The sequence below is a fragment of the Pipistrellus hanaki genome (assembly GCF_964339955.1).
Source record: "Pipistrellus hanaki genome assembly, chromosome: 12".
Classification (NCBI taxonomy): Eukaryota; Metazoa; Chordata; class Mammalia; order Chiroptera; family Vespertilionidae; genus Pipistrellus; species Pipistrellus hanaki.
The window spans coordinates 20,211,454-20,234,098 of NC_140514.1; the positions used below are offsets into that span (position 1 = coordinate 20,211,454).

Below are 22,645 nucleotides of genomic sequence, written 5' to 3' on the forward strand. Positions count from 1 at the left end.
GGTTTTTCTTTCTCCTTCCCTTTTCTTCTTGGAGAACCTACCAGGGTGGGATGACAAAAGGAGACCAACTCTTTTAGCATGACTAGATACAGATGTACAGACTGTGAACTACATAGATTGAGGGGGAGCCATTCATACATAGACAGTGGGTGGCAGAGATTACCATCAATCAATTTTCCTAGTCTTCTTGACTCTTCCACAGGTCCCAGGAAGACAGTCAGAAGGCCTCTAAGGTTTTCTCTACTGGCAGAGGACAGATTTAATTTGAAATCCATGTCTAGACTTAAATATATGAGTAAACAAATGCATAGTTACTCAACTTGAAAGTTTTCAGGTATAATGTTCTTCATGTTTCCTATATTTGGGATTTACTGTGTTTCTTAGATCTATGGGTTGATAGTTTTCATCAAATTAGAAATTTTTCAGTCATTTATTCCTTCAAATAGTTTTTTTTTATGTGCTCTGCAATTACACATATATGAGGCTGTTCAAAGCTATCCAGAGTTCATTGGTACTTTTTAAATTATTTATTTATATTCTCTCTCTCTCTCTCTCTCTCTCTCTCTCTCTCTCTCTATATATATATATATATATATATATATATATATATAGTTTTGGGTTGGATTTTTGCTATATCTTCAAATTCACTAATATTTTTTCTGTAATATCTGTTAATCTCCTGTTTTCCCTATCCAGTGCATTTTTCATCTTTATAATTCTCATTTCTATTTGGGTCTTTTTTTATACCTCCTATTTCTTCACTTAAAATTTTGATGTGTGAAATACAGTTAAAATAAATGTTTCAACATCCTCTGTTAATTCTAACATCTGTGTCAGTCTGGGTCAGTTTTGATTGATTGATTTTTCTCCTCTTTATGGCTGTGTAAGAGCATACTGTTGCCCCAGCCAGGTGGCTCAATTAGTTGGAGCTTCCTCCCATACACCAAAAGGTTGTGGGTTTCAATTCCTGGTCAGGGCACATACCTGGGTCGCAGGTTCAAGCCCCAGTTGGGGCATGTACAGAAGGCAATCAATCCATGTTTCTCTCTCTCTTTCTCTCCCTTTCTCTCTCTCTAAAATCAATAAAACATATTCTTGGGTGATGATTTAAAAAATAATAAATTGCCCATGTTATAAGAAGAATGAGATACTTACTAACAGAGGCTTTCTTTGTAAGGTATTTTTCAACTTACATGTTTCCTCCTCAGATAAGGTAACCAAGTGTTGGAGAACAGCTTATCCACTGTCACACAGTGGCAAGTGTAGAGCCCTCTGACTCCAAGACTCATGCTATTTTCAGCACAGCAAAGCTGCCTCACATACCGACAGGGAGGAAAAACCACCGGAGGTTTGCAAGCTTTCATTAAAAAAAAAAAAAAAAAAAAATCATTAAAAATTAATGAAATCTGCCAGGCTGGCATGGCTCAGTGGTTGAACATCAACCTATGAACCAGGAGGTCACAGTTGAATTCCCTGTCAGGGCACATACCCAGGTTACAGGCTCAATCTCCAGTGTGGGGCATGCAGGAGGCAGCCAATCAATAATTCTCTCTCATCATTGATGTTTCTCTCTCTCTCTCTCTCCCTCTACCTTTCTCTCTGAAAACAATAAAAATATGTTTAAAATTTTAATTAAAACTATATATGACCCTTATCTGGATGACAGTATATCTGTGCATACATACTGTCATCCAGATGAAATAGATGGAGTTTATAGGTGATGTTTTTTCTTTTCAACTGCCAGTGGAATCTAGAGCAGCACTGTCCATGGAACTGTCTGCTATGATGGAAATGTTCTTTCCATACCTGTACTGTCCAGTATGGAAGACACTGGACACAGGTGCCTATTGAGCATTTGAAATGTGACTAATCCTAAGAAAGATCTGCTGCAAGTGGAAAATATATACTGGATTTTTAAAAAATATATATATATTTTTACTGATTTCAGAGAGGAAGGGAGAAGGAGAGAGACAGAAACATCAATGATGAGAGAGAATAATTGATCAACTGTCTCTTACTGGGGATTGAACTCACAACCCGGGCATGTGCCCTGACCAGGAATGGAACCATGACCTCCAGGTTCATAGGTTGACACTCAACCACTGAGCCACCCCAGTTGGGTTCTCATCATTTTTCATATTGACTAAATGTTGGAATGATAATATTTTGTATATATTGAGTTAAATAGAACATTATGAAAATTAATCTCACTCATTTCTTTTTGTTTTATTTAATGTGACTACTAGAAATTTTTAAATTATATATGTGGCTCCAAGTATATGTGTGTTGAACAGCACTGGTCTAGAGTTTAAGACCATGGCATTTGATATCAAGCAAACATGAGTTTAACTTCCAGTCTTCCCTTTTCTAACTAGATAACCTTAAGCAAGGTGCTGAACCTAATTCATCCCTTGTTCTTTTTTGAATGTAAAACAGAGATTAATGATTACACCTATTGTGATGATCAAAAGAGTTGATAATGTAAAGCCCCAATAGCAGGCAGTGCCTGGCATCTGTTAGCTGCTCAGTAAGAATTAGCAGTTACTTATTTCTAAATGTTTTAAGGTGTATGAGTTTGCAATAAAGATTAAAAAGGAAATGGAAACAATTAAATTTTAAAACAAAAGCAATTATTTTTAATTGTGGTCAGAAGCTTAGTATTTATGTTCTTTTCAAGCTATTTAGTAATGTTTCCTTTGTCTTAGGGGAGGGTGTGTGTGTGTGTGTATGTATAAGCCATGGACACAGTGGAGTTTGAGGCTATTACAAGTGACCATTTATGCAGCAATCTGCTTCTTGCCTTCTGACCCTTGTCCTCCCCCTTCCAGTAAGGATAATTGCATCATGGTTCTCCCTGGCACGCATTACACACCAAGTGTTCGCCTATATTTAGCCAACATGAAGTCACTGAAATTCTATGCCCACTAGATGAAATTAGTGCTTTGTTATTTGTTGCTCACATAGCTTATATCCTGAATGTCCTGCATAGTTTGTGTCCTTAGATAAATTTAAAAGGACTGAAAAATCTTTTGCTGCTGGGAAAATTGCTTGGGAGTAGCAAGTTAATTGATCCATTGACAGGTGCCTTGAGGAAAATACTTGGATGTCTCCTGCGAGCCAGAGAGACCTCAGTCATCCTCCTCTTGGACGGCTGGGGAGGAATAGAGTGAGCAGGCTGGCAATGGAGGGATTATCTATGTTCTACTCAACTGGTAAAAGCAGCACTTCTGATCAGTGGCTCCCAATAATGGTCCCAACTCCACTTTTTTTCCAGTAATCAGAAATTATACATGGGACGCAAAAACACAGAGCAGCACAGCAGGGCTGACTCTACAAGTGGACAAGGGGTGGGGATGCCCACAGGTGTGGTTCAGAGATTCACCCCGTGGGCTGTTGCCTCATTTTTACTCTGGGAGCCTTCTTCCTCTAGCTTAAGGCTGTGAAGTGTGTTTGTGGGGCGGGGGGGTGGTTAGAGAAGAGCGGGGAGTGGAGGGGTGGTGGTGGTGAGGAGGTAGCCTTAAAAAGGGGGGCATCGGGAATATTAAGGTCCCAATTCTCAAATTGTTGTTTTTCAAATTTTTTCCTCACTTTGGATGACAAAGACTTACTCCTTTTAGAGAACCCAGTTTTGTTTTATTTAACAAACAAAATAACTTCAGGGGAGCAGGCAAAGAATAGGGAAAACAGCAGTGAAAATATTTCTAAAGTAGATAAGGTATTCATAAAAACATTACATTCTAGGTAACATATTCCTGAGGCCACGGGTTCTGAACAAAATTTAGAGGTCAATTGTCACTGCCTCATACCCTCAAACATTACCATTCTTTTGTTCTTTATGTCTTGTTTTTTCACTTAAGACTTTGGTTCCACTCCTAAAAATAGTTATTTTTATGTTAAAATATATAAAAACTAGAGGCCCAATGCATGAATTCGTGCATGGATGGGGTCTCTCGGGGTGGCCTGCAGGGATCAGGCCCCAGCTCATGCCACCAACCTCACAGCCCCGTCTGGCACCCTGCCTGGCACCCCTCTGTGGCCTGGCACTGCCCCCTCACCTGCTCTACCATCTTGCGTATGGTGTGATCGATTGGGACCAGTCCACCTCTTCCCCTCCCCACCCAGCTCCCTCAGCACCTGGGAGCTGGGTGGCGGCCCCACCTTCAGGCGCCACTGTTGGTTGCCAATGCCCACCACATTCTGTGCTTCGCCCCTAGTGATTAGCGCACATCATAGTGAGTGGTCAAACTCTCAGTCGAACTCCTGGTCAAACAATTTGCATATTGGGCTTTTATTATATAGGATAGGATAGGTTTAAAAAGAATCTTAAACTCTTCTGAAAACCATTTTTGAAACTATTATTTCTTACCCCACAGATTATATTAAAAATGAGTAAATATTCAGCAAAGCATCAACAAACCTTGTTTTTGGCGTTTTAAATATTAATTCACTCATTAATTCAATGAATATTTATTGAGTACCCATTGTGAATAATAGTATTGTATATTTTATTTGTGTTATCACTTTATCTTTTATTAAGTAATCATAATATCTGTAGTTTCACTAACATACATGTTTCCAGCATCATTCTTCCTCACTTGCAATATCGATTTGGTGAAGTTATTAAAAATTATCCTTGAACAACATTAAAAAGAAAATAAAAGCAGACATTTAAGCTCAACTCCCTCCCAGGGCAATCTGAAGTGGCCTCGGCTATTAATGGAACATCATTTTATCCCCATGGGTTGTGACGAAGAGGTCACATAATTTACCAGCACACATTTTTCTTCTCCCACAAAAGAAGTAAGAGAGACCAGGTGAATTTATTTCAGGGGAAACATTGAGCCAACTCAGACTTAATAAAAAGTACTCTATTATTAGTAACAAGACTTTAGTACTCTATTATTAGTAACAAGTTAATTTCCACATAACTCACATTCTAAGGAAAATAGCTGTGTTGGGCAGTAACCATCATCAACACTTTAGTGTGAATGAAGACTTGACAGTGGAGTCTAGGAGATGAAGTGAGGTAGAGAGGAGAGAACAGTGGATACTTAGAATAGGGAGGGGCACCCTGGGGGGAAATTATCTCTAACTTTTTAGTTTTGCACAGGAAATAATCTCCCTAGGTCCTAGTCCTACTTTCCCCAAAATTATACAAACTGAGTTCTTTACTAATTGCAATGATTAACTCTACTAATTACAATGATAGAAAAGGAAAGTCTTCTGACAGCTTTATATGTTGACAGTCATGATCATGACCATTTATGGTAAATTTTTAAATGCATTAAAATGGTGGTAGTGAGGTTGAAAGTAAATATTGTTGCTATAGTTTTAAAATATAAGTAAATTAAAATAATAATTCCAATAATACAACAGTTAAAATATGCCATAATAGAATTGATAATAGCTTTTACTATTGTAAGTATACTAGAGCCCAGCGCACAGATTCAGGCATTGGTGGGGTCCCTAGGTGTGGCCTTCTGGGATCGGGCTGAAACCAGGATCCAGCATACCCCAAGAGATGTAGTAGTGCACAAAGTGGAAGGCGGTGGGGAAGGAGCCCAAGCCGGGCACAGCGCTGCTCCTGCTCATCCTGGCCCCTCTGTGCCTACTGCCGCCGCCATTCTGCAGCAGTCCTAGGGTGATACTGGTGCACCCATGACCAAGAAGCTGCTGCGGGCTTGCACCCAATCAGTCCCAATGCTGGTCCTGATCCTGATCTCAGTCCCAGTCTGGATGGGGGAGGGGTGCACAGGAGGAGAGTCTGCGGGAGATGCTCACACTGCCACAGGTGCGTTCACCAGCCATGAGCTTGGCGTCTGGCGTCCGTGGGTCAGCTGAGCCTGCAGAGACCACCAAAGGCAGCTCCTGCATTGAGCAGAAAGCAAGGGGCCCAGCTCATCTGGCTTGTCTGCTCTTGCAGTGGCTTTCAGATGTGAGACACTGAGCTAAAAAGACATTCCGGGTCAGCCCCCATTTGTTTGGAAGACAACCTCAAGCCCAGCCCTGCTAAAGGCCACTCACTGCCTGCAGGGCAAGGCCTTGCCAATGACCAGACCTGCCATCCAGATACAATCTGAATGGAAACCAAGAGGAAGGCATAAAAAGCAAAATCAGTATAATCCTAATGGCTTTAGGTATCGTGTGGGTCAGGGGTTTTGTAAATCTGGCCTGCATAGAGCCAAGGGCATGGGAAGTAATACTATTACTGCTACTACTATTATGATGATGATGATGACTGTTATTATTACTAGAGGCCTGGTGTATGAAAATCATGGTACGGGTCCTTCAGCCTGGCCTGCCCCCTCTCACAGTCCAGGAGTTCTTAGGGGCGAGAGGAGACCTGGCAATCAGGGGAAGGTGACACTCCATCACACCTCTGCTGCTGCCACTGCTGACAGTGCAAGCCTTGGCTGGCCCGAGGTGTAGGCAAGCCTCAGTTGGCCCTGGGCAGCTGCCATCGGAGGCTTGCCTGCACCTTGGGCCGGCCCTGGGGGGCTGAGGAGACTGGGGGACTCTGGAGGCAGGTGGGCCTGGCCTTGCTGTGCACCTGCCACTAGGCAGGGCTAAGAGGGCTGGGTGCCACCATCCTTGCAACGGAGTGAGAGTCAATTAGCATATTCCCTCTTTATTAGATAGGATTGGTAATATTCAGAGGTGGGCAAAAGCAAAAGTAGGCATACAGTTCTGAGTATGAGAAACAGTTTATTATATTATTATTATTTTTAAACTATATTATTTTCCATATGAATAACTGTGAACCTACTTTTGCCAACCCTTGGATACATTTTAATTTAAAGGCCTTGCATTTGTTTCAATATGTATAGACAAATAACTAGCACATAAACGTCATGTTTTCACATATGTGATTTTGTTTTAGGATGAGCCTGCAGTAAGTGTTGAGGTTTTAAATGACTTCATTTAAAGAACGAAGGAATGCAGGTGCTATTTGAATATGACAAAAATTGTGACTGAGGTATACAATTGACTGAAGTTTGGAAAACACTGATATAGTCCATTTTGTATAATGTGGAGGTGGGCACCAGCCCTGGAAAGAAATTCATTTTACAATGCTTGCCTACCCATGCGTACACATACATTTATGCAGTTACAACAAAGAGCCTGAGAAAGTATTTACTCCTATTTGTGCAAGGCACTCTGAACCCTTGATTCATGTTTGACTCCCTCTTTCTCTTTCTTTCCTCTCATGTTTGATTGTCTTTAAGTTTTTGCTGTCAGTTCTGCTTCTAAAGGCTCTTTATTCATCTCTTTTTCCAACTCCAGTGCTTCATTCCTGGTCTATGTCCCCATTACCTTTCACCTGGACTATATCTTAACCACCTCCTTGCCTCCAATCCAATGCTTCTCCTTCAATCCACCCTCCACGACTATTGCCAAAAAGGTTATTCAAAAACTCTGATCCGACCCTGTCATGCCCCAGTGCACAGGATAAAGTCCAAGCTACTAAGCAAAGCTTTAAAGGCAGTTGGTTTTTGGTCTCTGCCAATGCTTCCAAATTCCAAAACTGGAAAATCAGGACTAGATACTCAGGTTTCTTGATCCTCAAATCTAGTGCTCTTCTCAACACACTATGCTGCCTTCTCAAAGACTCTCTCCATGTTGTTTTCATTCTACAGGTGATACCTGCATAAGTAATGTCTACCCTCCTGGTACACAGGGAGTTTTGAATAAATCCTGTCATGAGACAAGCGGAATGTCCATAAAGCAGACCTGACATGATCAAAGGTATTGTGTCCCTGAACACATAATGTCATAAGTGGCGGGTATAACTAGAAAGAGGAGTGAATCAAAGGTGTCTATTATGCAATACTGAATTCTTGTTGGCGACCACCAATATACCTAAGGATTATCTAGACCCGTGGTAGCCAACCTGTGGTCCGTGAGATCCGAAAGGTTGGCGACCGCTGATCTAGACCGCCCTCACTTTGCAATTCTCCCACAGGAAGCAGATATCTCCTGTGAACAGACAATGACCCTCTGGTTAAATTCCAGTCTGGATCAACTAGAGTAAGCAGGGTATATCCCCCTCCCAGCCCTCCACCCCCATTGATGTTGGACTTGTCTCAGCCAATGGAATATTAGCTGACATGACACACAAGCAGAAGCTTCAAATGTATTTGCCTGTTTTGACTTGGCCTCTTGAACGGTTTCCACCCTCTGCCAGACGAGTATGCCTCAGGTAGAGTCACTTGCCTTTCATCTCGGTCCAGAAATGAAACCTCGTGGAGCAGACCTGTACTTGACCCGAAGCCTGGCGTCCAGATGAGCTCAGCCAACCCAGCTGAGCCTAACTAAGGTCAGAGCAAGGCTGACCTGCAGCTCCATTAGCAAGAAAATGAAATGTTTATTGTCCCCAGCTACAGAGGTTGAGTTGGTTTGCAACACAGCCAGAACTGTCTAACCCCCCCCCCCCCCCAATAAAGTGGGTTTTGTTTTGTTTTTGTTTTTAACAAGTTAAAAATCAACTCTCTGTTGTTCTTTTGTGGATCATCTACAGGAGGGAAAGCAGTAACACACTGTTGATCTAGCCCCCAGCACATTTCTGGGGCAGCTCCCAGCATGGGGGTTGCGTAATGCAGAGAGCTTTGCAGCCTCATTCTCACATTCGTCTGACAAGAAAGTAAATTAGGACTGTTGTTACACTCCTGCCCTCCCTCCCCACTAAGTCACAGTGAAGCCCAGAGGACAACAGAAAATCTGGTGGCCCTCGGTGATTAGCATATCCATGCCACTGCCTTCCCCCCCATAAAAAAAATAAATAAAATCCTGAGAGTTGTTTTTATCAAGGGCCTACAGCGTTGCAATCTTGTCCCCATCCAGCTTGAGCTATAATTTTTTTTTTTTTTTCTAGCGGGAGTTTATGGTGCCTAAGTCCTTTTATAAAAGCAATGTTCCCAGGAGGAAGCCAGCAGGGTTAATGCCACAGCGCCCCGTGGCCTGGATAACAGAGACCTCGTTTTCCCCTAGCAGAGGTCGCAGAGGAGTTTTCTCTCCACTTCGTTTAGCCTCCTCTGTATTCTCCCACCCTCCGGGGCGTCTTCCCAGCTCGCACCCGTTTTCTCCAGTTCGTTCCAGCTTGCCAAGGCCCGCTTTCCCGCAGCCCGGAGCCTCGGCGCCGTTGCGGACGCTCTCCTCCAGGTGGCAGTAGAGAGCCACTCCCTGCCCAGCCGCTTACGTCACCTTGTTTACCAAGTGCCGGTCATTTTTAGATCTAAGATCACAGGATGTTAATTGGGCCAATGATTTCCCATTCGTTTTGGCAAAAGGCCCTCCAGTGGGCGTCGGGACAAACATGCTGTCCTTCTTGACAATGAGATTCTGCCGCGGGGAGTATTTCTTTACAAACCCTTGGAATCTCATCTTTAGGAGATGGGAAAGCTACGCGTTGCTCTGTGCGCTGAGCTTGTTTCAAGTCATTTTAGATTCGGAGCCCGGACAAGGGTGGCGTTAACTAGGGAGCGAGGAGATCAGAGAGATTACAATGGTGTCTGGGAAGCATGGCCAGCGCCGCTTGGGCCCTCCGGGGCGCCTGGCTTTTTACTTCCCCTTCCCTCTTCTAAAATAACTACTCAGCAGGAAAGCCTTTGCCCTTTGGAACTTGGAGGAATAAGGAAAACAGCTGATTTGGTCAATCAGTGTCCTGATTTATGGTAGGGACACATTGAGGCCCCTGCCTCAGATGCCCTCGCCCAGGAATTGGATCTGAATGTCTCATCGCCATAAATCACACGTTTCACAGGCTGGAACTTTTCGTCCCAACAGCAAGCTCCACTTCTTTCTTACTCCTTTTTTATTACTCCCACTCCCGGCTACTGATGAGGAAAGGTGAGGCACAGAGGAGCTGACTGTCCTAGCTGGAACTCTCTCATCTCCAGGCCCTGTGTCATTTTTGCAGAAGTGAAAAAAAACATCAAAGGCACGGGGCCAGCTTTGGCAGGCGGGGCGGGGGGGGGGGGGGGGGGGTGAAAGGGGCTGGGAGTGTATCTGTGACTGTTCAAGAAGCAAGATAAACAAATACAATTCCTCAGCTATGCGCTCGTTTACAAGATGAGGGTAGAAGCATCTATGCTAAGGAGAAGAAAGATAGAAAGTCATCTGTGAATAATGTTCAAAAATAAACGAGACTCCAAGTTTCTTAAGTGCTGGTTCCTCCCTGTCTACCTCCCATGTCATCCTTTTACACTCTCCTGCCACAGCTGCCAGTTAAAAACCAACTCCCAGAGAAGGCCAAGTCCCTCTCCCTCAAGCAGTGTGCAGCCCACTGAAGTGATCACGCTGGTCTGGAGAAACAGACAGTTTTCATGCAGGCAGGAAGGGATAGAAAATTCAATTCAGTTAGTTTCAACAACATTCTCTTGAGCTCCTAATCTGTGTCAATGACTCAGGCAATATCGGTTATAAAAACATGGAAAGATTGCCAAAACCGGTTTGGCTCAGTGGATACAGCGTTGGCCTGTGGATTGAAAGGTCCTAGGTTCGATTCCGGTCAAGGGCATGTGCCTTGGTTGTGGGCACATCCCCAGTAGGGGGTGTGCAAGAGGCAGTTGGTCGATGTCTCTCTCTCATCGATGTTTCTAGCTAGCTCTCTATTTCTCTCCCTTCCTCTCTGTAAAAAAAAATCAATAAAATATATTAAGAACAAAACAAAACAAACAAACAAAAAAAAAAAAAAAACACACATGGAAAGATACAGTTCTACACCACTGCGGAACTTGGAGTCCAATAGAGTTTTCATGGGGAGTTTTAATTCCTTTGGGAAGCACGCAATGAAAGAAGGTTTGAAAGAGATGCTATAATAGAAAGGGAGGATGCCAGGTAAATGGCTTGGAAAAGCATTCCTCCACTTTGGCATGTATTTAGGAGTGGATTGGGGACAAGGCCTGGCAACATGGCAGAGGTGCTTGGTAGAGAGAACAGGAGCCCCACACGCTAAGCTTTTAAGAGGCTGATAGAGGAAGCCTCTTGTTCAGGGTGCATCAAAGGGCAGGGATTTGGAGCCAGTCAACAAGAACCATCAAGTTCTTCAAAGATAGAGCCAGAGTAGGGAGCATTCAGTGTATATATCGCTGCCTTCAGGTGTACGTTCTGTACAAGCAGTAGGCCCAGCCTCAGAAGAAATATACGAATAGGAAGAAATAAGATCCACTTATCACAAGTAAAATCACCTTTTCAAATGCCTTTTGTCAAGAACCTGTTGATAATTTAGATCCATCTAGTCACAGGAAAGACCAAATGGAGGGAAAGCAATAAAATAGTTTTATTTTTTTTATGGTTATGTGAAATTTAGAAAATATTCTTTAAAACATTTAAAACTGTTAGGTATTAAGCAAATGCAGACAACAGCATGAAACAAATGTACAGTTTAATAAATTATAAGGCAAACACTCTAGTAACCTTGCAGCTACCCACAAAGTGAGCTAGAACCATGTCAACAATATCAAGAACCTTTAAAGCCACAGTTTAACTGCTGCAGGCTCTTAGGAGTGACTTGATGGGTCCTTTACAGGATATTCTGAGACCTCAAGGAAAGAAAGGTCCCTTCAATCATCAATCAAGCAATATATACTGAGTGCATATAATAGAGCTGCATATAAATTTGAAGACTTTGTCCCTATACATTCACCTGAAGAAGGTGAGAAAGGAAAGGAACCAGTATTTATTGAGTGCCTACTATATGCTAAGTGTGCTATCTAAATGAGAAAAATCAAGGACTAATACTTACTTGGTGTTATGGTTGGTGTTATGATCACTTGGTTGCTGTTATGATCACAGCTCTTGTTAGGTAACCCGCTTTACAGATGAGGAAACTGATGCAGAGAGAGGTAAAATGACTTGCCCAGAGTCATGTGGTAAATAAGAGGCAGTTGTCACTTGAACTCAGCCAGCCTGGCTCCAGAGCCCCATTCTCCACCCTAAATAGTAAGCTGGTTAGTATGCTAGATACTTCTATTTGCCCTTCTAGATCTACGCCCCACCCTTTTCTATCCACTACATGCAAACTGTATCAACAGGCTCCCTTGCCCTTTGGTTTTCGGTTGGGTTTAGCCAGTGGAAGCCCTGGGCAGGAGATCAGAGGGAAGAAAAGTATGAGGGAGACCTGGGAGAAGGAGGGGGTGAGAAGAGGGCACCTCCGGTCTGGATGCATCTCTTGACTCATGGTCACAGCTCTTGTCAGGTGGTGAACCACACAGGGCCCACTCTCTGGGTCCTGGTGTTCACACCTTCCCTGCCCCTTCAAGCCCAGGGGTGGTCAAGTAGCTGTTACTTATTGCACTACTTCTGTGGTTTCCCTGCATCCTGCCCACACCTTTGTAAATAGTCCCTCTATTCCACTCTCCTCCAATTACTCAATTTGAGTGTGCCATCTGTTTCCTGCCGGGCTCTGACCTGATATAAATAGGAAAGCAGCAGCTCAGAGGCCACCCTCCCTGCCCGAGGAGCATTCCTCATGGGTACAGGGCCAGTCGCAGGTGAATTGAGATGACTTCTCATTAGAAGGGCTTCAGGATAGGCAGTGTGTGTGTGTGTGGGGGGGGGGGGGGGGAGGTAAGGTGGGGTAGGGGGTGGTCTCCTGAGTCAAGACAAGCCACAAGTAGTTTTATAGGTTTAAAGGAACCGAGGCCTTCTGGAAGAAGAGCCAAATAGAGGAAACAGAATATGGGGGAGATTAAAGAGATGAGCTTCCAGAGCCACACTGATTGGGTTCAAGTCCCGGTTCCTCCACTTGCCATATATGTGACCTCTGGCAGGCCATTTAACATTTCCGTGCCTCTGGGTCCCCATCTATAAGGTGGGATAATAACAGGAAGTGGGACAATAAGTGCAATGTCTGGCCCATATTAAGAGTTATATTATTGCCCTAGCTCAGTCAGCAAACTGAGGCTTGTGAGCCACATGCGGCTCTTTGGCCCATTGAGTGTGGTTCTGCATTAGAACCACTTTTTTCAAAATAGACTTGCCGAGGCCAAAAACTGACTTCTGCGTATGGGCCATGAAGTCTCAGTTACAATGTATGTGCATGTGGTATTTTGTGGGAGAGTCACACTCAAGGGGCCAAAGAGCCGCATGTGGCTTGTGAGCCGCGGTTTGCCAACCACTGCCCTAGCTAGTTTGGCTCAGTCAGTAAGTGTCAGCCTGCGTACTAAAACGTTCCTGGTTTGATTCCTGTCAAGAGCACATGCCCAGGTTGCAGGCTTGATCCTCAGTGGGGGATGTGCAGGAGGCAGCCAATCAATGATGCTCTCATCATTGATGTTTCTATCTTGCTCTCCTTTTCTCTCTGAAATCAATAAAAATATATATTTTTTAAGAGTTGTATTATTAAGGGAGCTCAGACATTAATTTTTTGACCTTTGAAAAATGTGCCCCAGACCTTGAGGATAGTTCACTTGGAAACTGGAAGCCGATTGCCACAGCTTGGATCCTAGAACCAGTATGTAACACTCAGAGAAGCTCTTAACGTGGAATCTTTCTAATACCTCTTGACTCTGTGCTGGATTAGACTACCACGTGAGGGCTCATGGAACATATGTCCATCAGAAGACTAGAGGAAATACGTTACCAGAAAGATCTCAGACTGAGAGAATAAAGTACCCCACTTCTTACCTTCCTAGAGAGTTCCCTTCTGTAAATATCACTTCTCTGTCCTCAGTTTCTCCCTCTTGAAAGGATATTCTCATTAGCCTATAAAGATGCCCTAATATCCCTCATGTTAAACTTTTTTTATTGCACATCCTCTTCCATTTCTCTGATCTCATTCAAAGCAATATTTCTCCAGAGATGTCTGTAGACACTTCTTTTTCCCTCCTGTTCATTCCTCAACACAGTCCATTAGCGTTTCAGCCCCAAAGGCTCTTCTAATGGTCCAGTAAGCTCCACATTGCTTCATCTAATGGCCACATTCTTGGTTTCTTAGCTGCATTTGGCCCAGTAAGACCACACTCTTCATGCTGATGTATCTTCTTGCCTCAGCTTCCATGGATCTCCTAGATCCAGGAAGCCTGGATCTCTTCCTTCCTCTCCAGGTTTGTCAGCATGCCATGCCAGCAAGCCAGCTCTTGGGGTGTATGGTGTGCAGAGATTAGCTCATTTATCAGTTTTTTACAGTGGCCCAGGAAATGTGAAGACATTTCCGACTTTGATGACCATTAGATTCATGAGGCTCATGGGAGTTGGTGAAGGTTGGGGTAGCCAAGGAGAAACTGCAGTGGTATAGGGATGATCTCTAGTCTGTCTCGTGCAGGCCTGAGAGCTCACAGCAGTCAGATGCTGACATTCATCTCTGGATTTTTATGGTCAACTAGCCTTTATTATTCCTGTTTTATAAGGGAAGACAATGGAAGGGGGGAGGATATGGGGTTTATTAATTTTCTCAGTCAAGGTCATATAAGGAGACACAGTGGTCCATTAGGGCTTTTTGTAGAAGAAACTCCCGCCCTTCCCCACTCATGTCCTGCAGGATCCCCAGAAAATAAAACTCAGTCTGTAGCACTTTTTTTTTTAAAATATATATTTTATTGATTTTTTTACAGAGAGGAAGGGAGAGAGATAGAGAGCTAGAAACGTCAATGAGAGAGAAACATTGACCAGCTGCCTCTTGCACACCCCCTACCAGGAATGTGCCCGCAACCAATGTACATACCCTTGACCGGAATCGAACCTGGGACCTTTCAGTCCGCAGACCGACGCTCTACCACTGAGCCAAACCGGTTTCGGCAGTCTGTAGCACTTTCAAAGAAGCCAGTAATGGTCTTTACAAATTATAAGTGCCATGACCAGGTTTGCAGGACTAATTTATCCCAATATCAAAATGTCAAAGTGTTTCCCACCTCTTCTTGTTTGGAATCTGTATCCAGGGTGTCTGGTAAGGGATGGTTTTGTTTTTGTTTTACTATAATTAAAACAATATTTTATTGACATGAAAATAGATAAATAAATAACTGGGATTAAGTAAAAAGCTCAAAGAAATCTTGCTATATGACATAGGTGGCATTTTAGGGTTTTTTTCTTTATTGATTAAGGTATTACATATGTGTTCTTACCCCGTCATCTCATGCCCTTACCTTCCTGGTTAGGCTTATATGCATGGTAAGGGATGTTTTAAAGACAGTGATTTCATTACCCATTTAGGCAGTTTCGGAGACGTGATGTCCGTTCCTTTCTTCCTTCTATCTTTTTTTAAAAAAGATGTTTTATTGATTTTTTACAGAGAGGGATAGAGAGTTAGAAACATCGATGAGAGAGAATCATTGATGAGCTGCCTCTTGCATACCCCCTACTAGGGATGTGCCCGCAACCAAGTTACATGCCCTTGACCAGAATCGAACCTGGGACCTTTCAATCCACAGGCCAGTGCTCTATCCACTGAGCCAAACCAGTTTTGGCTTCCTTCTATCTTATAACACAGAAATAAGTTATAAGATAGAAAGAACCATGTTGCCTTCCTCTGTGTGTTCATCCTCATCTCTTCCAATGTGTCTTTAGAAAGCTAATGAGAGATGGAAGGTAGAGAAAAACAGAGTCAGACCATATCTGGGTATGAATCTGAGTTGTCGTGTATAGTGACCGGGTGATTTGCATAAGTGTAGTTATGTTCTCAAAGCCTCCGTTTCCTTATTTATAAAACGCAGATAATAAACATCATCTCCTGGAGTTTTTGTGAGGTTTAGAGTCAGTATTCATACGGTACTGGAGCATGTGTGTGGTCCATTCTCAGTAAGTAGTAGTGGTTATAATAACGTTCCCAGTAGGCTAGCCTTTCATGTAAATCCCTTCCTGTTCAAAAAAAAAAAAAAATTAAATAAAAAAAATTAAAAATCTGGTGAATCACTTAGATCAATTAAGATGTTTTCAGCTATAAGCCACAGGAAATGCAACTGAGAATAGGTTAACAATAAGGAAGATGTATCATCTACTTAAGAAATCTAGAAGTCGCTTCAGGGATGGCTGATCCACAGCTTAACAATGTCACAAAGGCCGCACCCTCTTCTGTCTCTCTGATGCATCCTTAGCCTGTCTTTTTTGTCTTCAGAGAGTCTTCCTCCTGATTTCAAGACAATGTGCACAGTCCTAGGTGTCCCATGGGAACACAACCACATCCAATAGCTGAAGAGGACTGTCTTTTGGTATGTATGCCTTTTTAAGCAAGAAAATCTTTCTGAGACTCCTCCCAGTTGACTTTCATTGGCCAGAATTATCTCATGTGCTTATGTTTGATCAAGAAGACAATCACAACAACTGGTTGTTTAAATTAGGTTTTTATTCCTGAAACAGGAAGGATAGTTCTTGGATAAAGAACCAACCATTGATCTGCTCCATTGTTTGTTTAGCAACATCCAAAAAAAAAAAAAAAGAGGGGAAAAAAAAAAAAGGGTTTATTGAGCACCTATAATGTATGGGCTCAGGCTTTGGAGATACTGACATCATAATTTAATGTCAACCACTAAATTTAGAACCTAATGCGGGAGATCGTGACTCGCAGAGAAAAGGTGCTCAGGAAATATCCTGTGAAGCAAGGAGCTAAAGGGCAAGGTGGAGGGGCCTGGACCAGGTTCATTCATGGCCAGGAAGCGGCCGTCTTGGAAGCAGAGCTTGCCAAAGAGGTGAGGGAGCTCCCCGAGCTTCAAGCTGGCACTCAGCTCCCAATTATGTTTCCAGAATTATTAGCTTTGATTCTGTGAGAAAGGAACACATCAAAGCCAGAATCCTATGAATTAAAATGTTGACTAATCGAGCTAATTATAGTTCAGTCATCTGAATTTTCACACAATGAGCCCGAGTCCTCATGAAAGCCTTCTCTTGGGCAGGAGGCTTTGATGATGAAGCAGCTATTTATGTCCCAGACCCAGTCGTACTCACTTTGGCCAGGAGTCCTCACTGGAGTGCCATTGCCTGCTCAAACCCCTATGGGCTCTCCCCCAGGTTTCTTGAAAGCTGAAGCAAGCTCATTTGAGGCAGAGATTATAAAGCTTTTGGGAGCAAGATTCCCCTGCCTGGAGAAAGATTTAACCAGTGTCTTAGGATGTCATGATGGGATTCTTTTCATTTTCAATTTTATTCCAGATTTAAAAATACGTAAGTAATTTACATAGTCTAATTATACTTTAGGGAGAACCTTCTCACTTAACATGTCTCAGTTATCAGATGCAGAGTGGTATAATAAATTTTAATCACTGTTTGGATGTTCTTTGCTGCAGAGTTAATAATATAGACTAAACCTAAATCTTTGATGAGCTAATACAGACATTTTTTGGTTGTCACAATTGGTGAGGATGGATGCTATTGGTATCTAGTATGTAGAGGACAGGTATGCACAGTTTAGACCCCCACAAAAAAGAATTATTTGACCCCAAATGTTAACAGCGCTGAGATTAAGGAATCCTCTGATAAAGGATAAAAGTTCATTCCACATTAGTCATCCATTCAGTGTGACAACATGTTTACTTAAACAGTGTCACCAAAGAAAAATTTGGGCAAACTCTTTTATTTTTAGCACTTCTGAAAGAGAGCTTGGAAGAAAGAAATGGATTAAATCTATGACAATCATAGTCTCAAATATTTTTTAAAAGTATATTTTATTGATTTTTCACAGAGAGGAAGGGAAAGGGATAGAGAGTTAGAAACATCGATCAGCTGCCTTTTGCACACTCCCTACTGGGTATGTGCCTGCAACCAAGGTACATGCCCTTGACCAGAATCAAACCTGGGACCCTTGAGTCCATAGGCCGACACTCTATCCACTGAGCCAAACTGGTTAGGGCTATAGTCTCAAATCTTATGGAGGATGATTAATTTCTCCTAGTCAATACCTTGCTCTTTAGGTAGCTGGCACTTGATAAATAACAATGATGTTTATGGATGCATAGGTCCGTCTACTGGTCAGCCATTCTTCCTGTAAGGACAATTAAAGAAATGGTGTATAGAGCATGATACACTCAGTATATTTCTGTTCCCAAACTACTTTAAAAAAAAAAAAGTTTAAATTTTGTTATAAATATTATACAAGAATTAACAAGGTTTAAAATCATGTAAGACCTAGGTACAAATTAAGCTTGATATTAAACTTAACTGTTATCAAATTGTGCCTAAATCAACTAAAGTAGCCTTAGCCTTTCCTCTTGCTTCCTAAATCTTTCCTATGCTATATAGTGCATTTGGAGCTTAAAGTTAATTGGCCTTTTCAACACACTCTTAAGATGTTCTGTTCTGTCTTGTCCTTCTGGAGAAAGATCACTTAGAAATTGTTTTAATGAACACATGCCCATAATTTAAAAAGTCAAATAGCATTAAAAGTCTAATGAAATTCAGCAGTTTCCTTCCTCATTTCTTGCTACTCCCCTTCGTCTTCTTGTTTCTTCTGGCATTTATATTGTACATTGCCATATATTCAGTAATATACATGTGCTTTTGGTTCAGCAATTTTAGATGTATTATCATCCTTTTATGGTAAGTGAAGATTTAGCACTCTTTTCAGCTCTCCCTTTGTTTTAACTCTCTAATCCTTCCTACATAATGATATAATTTTTAATTCAGTTAATATTTGGTTCTTATATCATTATACACATGCAAAGAAAGTTACCTTTTGTTTTCCCTGATGTTAGTAATTGCCTTGTTTTTTCACTGCTGACTACTTTAAACTTTTTCCTTTGCAGTCTTTGTGGTTAAAAGTATTATACTTGTGATCTAATTTATTTTTGTAGAGGCCAAGTTTTCAGCCCCTGGATGCCCTCTAACTCGTGACTCACTGAAAAGAGAGTCTAACATCTGGGTGCAGCCCATTTCCTACCATCAGCTTTATCTTCCCCAAATGGGTCATTCTTCAGTCAGAAATTTTTGTCTCCATTAAAGAGTCTAACTTCCGCTAACCTTCCGTGCCACTTGCTAGGGGCCATGTAAAAATAAAGGCTTAAACCAGTCAGACATTTTAGATCAGTTATTAAGCAGCTAACATTGGAGTCTTCAGAAGGTCTCAGGGACAGTTCTCAAATGTGGTAGCTTCTAGAAACTATTGGCGGGCAATGTTCACAGATGGCTGGCTCTAGGGTCAGTTTCTTCCTTTTTAGCTTTATGTTGTTGCTAGCTGCCCTTCAGGTTCAGGACCTTTGAGTTGCCTATTGCAAATAATCCTGGAATGTGAACAATCTAGGGTTTGTTTAGAATGGTATCCTCTTTGGCTTCTACTTTCACTGAGCACGGTCTATCATATCCCCAGGAGTTACTGTCCTCTTCCTTGTCCTTTCTTCAAGGATCTGTGCTGATATTCTGGTCCCCAGGGGTGAGTAGGTCTGTCATAGAAGATGAGAATTCCAATGTCAAGGAGAACAAAAGCTCATTAAAAATATTCATGGTTCAATTCACCCAGACAAAAGGCCTCCCTGCAGAGGATCTCCATCTGAAGAGCTTCTCTCCTGGAGTACACTGGCCTCTCCAGATGCTGACAGCAGCTTCCTGACTTCGCTGATTCAGCCCTGATCGGCCTGCTCTTGGAGGATGCCTCATCATGTAAGCTTCCTGGTGATAACCGGCCTTAGCCCACTATGCCTGTCTATTCCCGTACCCTTTCTTAATGGAATTTCTGCCCATCTACAACTGAGCAGTTGTGGAAGTAAGTCTATGCTATAAAGCCTGGAAGCACCCAGATCTCTCCTCCAAATCCATGACCCCTGATTCTAACAGAAAGACATACACAGATGCTGAAAACTGGTGTAGTATCCTTTTCTTAAAGGCAGGCTTGGCTTTGTACTTCTGCATCTCTGCTCACTTCTCCACAGAGAACAAAGGAATTTTTGTGGAGGCAGACACAGCCCACATTCTTAGTTTACAGCATTTATTTTTAACCAGAACTACATTTAGAAATATATGAGCAACTATACTAGTAATAACAGGCGGAAGAAGAGAAGGCGTGTGTGTGGATTCATCTTTCTGGGTAGGTATGGCTCAAGTTAATATTTAAAATGGTCTCGAATTCTCTGAGCACACACTATCTGATGGGGGAGGTTGTGACAAGAGAGACAGGTGGCGGTGGGAAAGCTGACCTAGGATTAAAAATTAATTGTGCTCAATTTGGAAATTAGATCATTGTAGGCAGATGGATATAGAGTTTAATATGATTTCGTATGTAACTTTTTTGAGGAGATTTAAAAATCTTACCCACCAACTAGGCAATTTATGAACTCACATTTCAGCTTTAATTCTACCTCATCACAAGTAGAATTATAGGGCTGGAAAAACTCCACCAAATCATTCTCCCTTGGAAAGAACCACACCCGGAGCCAGCCAAGGCAACAGGGATCCCTAACACGTTTTTTTTTTTTTGTTTGTTTGTTTTTTTGGTTTTTTTTTGAGACTTCTAATTTCAGGTATTCTATAGCCAGTCTCTCTTGGGAGCAAATTCTGGTGTTCTACGTTTCCATTCTGTTAGCCTCTGTTGTGTTTCCTTTCCCCCTGCTCCAGGCAGCTAGATAGACCAAGAAACCTTTACCTCCACCTTCATCAGCTTCAGCCTCAGCTTTAGCATCTTCAGGGGCCTGTGTTGCTGTTCCATGGGCTGTGAAGTGAGGCATGTTGGATCAGGGCACAACCCTAGGCCAAAAGGGGAGAAGAGTAAACAAGGAGGGTCCTGCCCACTTAGGGTATAGGATCTGGGCCAGAAGGAACTAACCTGATTCTAGAGGCTGGCCCACAACAGAGCTTGATCGATTCAAGATACGGTGCCCGAAGGGGAAAGAAAGCCTGGGCAAATGACGGTCCTGGAGTGTCCTGTTTGGTTGGTGGTGTAAGGTAGGGAGAGATTCTGGGCAGCAGCAAGCATGCAGGAATTGGATCCAGCAGAGATGTGGTTCTGGAAGAGCTGAACATTCATGGAGGTATCAGCAAGTGGATGAGGGCATAAAGAAGAGTACGCTTTCTTTCAGGGAAAGTACTGGCAAGCAGGCAAGGGTGTCAGGGCTGAATAAGCAGTCCAGGGGTCAGAATAATACTCAAGTTCTGGAGGCAAGGTGGGCTCCCTTTTAGTGGTCATTGCTGATGCAGCTCTCCTCATTCTGCCCACTCTATCAGGGTATCTTATTATGTCTTTGGAGTCAATGACCTCCTTGGTGATTTCCTACTTTAAATCTAGTCCAGACCTTTCCAGGACTCCAGGCCTTTATACTGGACCCCTTAACATAACATGATCAAAGAAACACACAACTTTCCCCACCTGCTTTTCTTCCTATGTTCTTTATTTCAAGGAAAGGATTCATTCTTGATTCTTCCTGTTCTCACCATATTTAGTCTTTCATCAAATCCAATCATATTTTCCTTCTAAATAGCTCCTAATTTTGTCCCCTTCTGTTTCACTGGCAAAATCTTAGTCCTGGTCACCATTGAGATTTCACCAGAATTTGCATTATATAACCTCTTAAATGTTCTCCTTGCCTCTAGTCATGCATGTCCTTTGGCAACTCTTCCTCCTAAATGCAACTTTGATTTTTATCTCTCTTCTACTTAAAATCTTCACTCCCCCAGGATAAAATGCAGAACTCACCAGCTTAAAGACTCATGACCTGCACTGCCTACCTGTCCACTTCTTGCTTCTTCTTCCACATCCTCCTCCAGCCATATTGAACTCCTTAAAGTCCCTGAGGAAGCCTAGATTTCTCTGGATGCCACATCAGTATATATGGAGTTCTTCATATGAATAACGTTTACTCATCTTTTGGGGTTCAATTCAAAGTATCATCTTCTCTAGGACTCTTCTCTGGGCGGGTGCCCCTCTTACCTGTTCCCAAAGCCTGAGTCTCCCTCTGGCCCTCATGCTTGTTTCCTGTGTGTGTCTTCCTGACTAGACTGTGAACACTTCCTGGCAGAAACCAGGTCTTTTCCTCTGAGGAGCAGTGTGGCAGTGTGGAGACCATGGGTTCTGGAGACTGCCAGACCTGTGTTTGAAAACCAGACTGTGTAAGACACATGCACAAGGTCTTTATTATCTCAGGATCTCTAAATCATGAACTGTAAATAATATTTCCTCATAAGTTGTTGTAAGGATTGAATGCGGTAATAATACAAAGCACTTGGCATTGAAATGGACACATTCAGGGGTAGGGAACCTTTTTTCTGCCAAGGGCCATTTGGATATTTATAACCCATTTGAGGGCCATTCAAAATTAGCCACTTAAAATTAGCCTGCTGTAATTTGCTCAAACATTTAATTAACTCACCCCTAGACCAAATGATTTTGTGGGCCTTATGCAGCCCGCGGGCTGGACATTTCTCACTCCTGTTAGGTGCTTAATAAATGTTGGAGGAAGGGAGTACAGGAAGAGAAGCTCCAAATAGACTTGTAGGTTTGTGGTCAGTTCTGAGAGAAGCTTACGTGGGTCACCGTGGCCTCGGCCATCTTGGCAGAGAGATGACAGAGTTGAATGGAGGTAAAGCCAGATTAAGTCTAGAGAGGAAATGCTAAGTGAACAGGAGCAAGGCAACACCCAGGACCCATGGAGAGCAAGACAAGAAAGATAGAAAGCGAATGTGGGTGGTCTCGATAAGACTGTATGCAGGGCCATTACTAAAGGCTGGCTCAAAGGGGCTGACTTGCCAAGTGCCCTAAGGTGGCATTGGTCAATACGAAGCACATTCTCACCTC

The 22,645-nt window shown here is 42.6% G+C and overlaps 1 long non-coding RNA gene across 1 annotated transcript in view; it reads left to right on the forward strand.

The window, feature by feature from the left end:
• LOC311631432 overlaps window positions 1-22,645 on the forward strand; it is a 43,782-nt gene that overhangs the window by 4,972 nt on the left and 16,165 nt on the right. Inside the window, exons 2-4 of the long non-coding RNA XR_014796584.1 lie at window positions 7,638-7,746; window positions 16,052-16,145; window positions 19,382-19,521. This is a non-coding gene — a long non-coding RNA (uncharacterized lncRNA). The remainder of the gene's footprint in view (window positions 1-7,637; window positions 7,747-16,051; window positions 16,146-19,381; window positions 19,522-22,645) is intronic.